The following is a 445-nucleotide window of genomic DNA, read 5'->3' as shown; positions in this document are numbered from 1 at the left end:
ACCGGCAGACCTTCATTTCTGAAGACCTGAAGGTCGAACTGGAGCAGATCAAGGGAGAGAAGGAGGCCCTGAAAAAGGAAGTGGAAACTCAGAAGATCGAGTTTCGTAAAGAGAGACAGACGCTGAAGGTAAGTAAGACGAACGTGGAGTTGGAGTTGGAGAGCTTTCTGGAGATGGAGAGGGCTCAAGGTCAGGAGCTGAGGGTCCAATTGAGCGAGATGAAGGAAGCTCTGGACCTGCAGACCTTCATTACTGAAGATCTGAAAGTTGAAATAAAGCAGGTGAAGGGAGAGAAGCAGACCCTTAACAACATTGTGGCAACTCAGAAGTTGCAGCTTCAAGAAGAGAGACAGATGCTCGTGGTAGGTAAGACCACCAACGTGACGCTGGAGAGCGATCTGGAGAAGGAGAGTGCTCGAGCTCAGGAGCTGAAGGATAAACTGAG

The sequence above is a fragment of the Etheostoma spectabile genome, chromosome 1 (genome assembly GCF_008692095.1).
Source record: "Etheostoma spectabile isolate EspeVRDwgs_2016 chromosome 1, UIUC_Espe_1.0, whole genome shotgun sequence".
NCBI lineage: Eukaryota > Metazoa > Chordata > Actinopteri > Perciformes > Percidae > Etheostoma > Etheostoma spectabile.
This window is presented reverse-complemented; position numbering follows the sequence as displayed.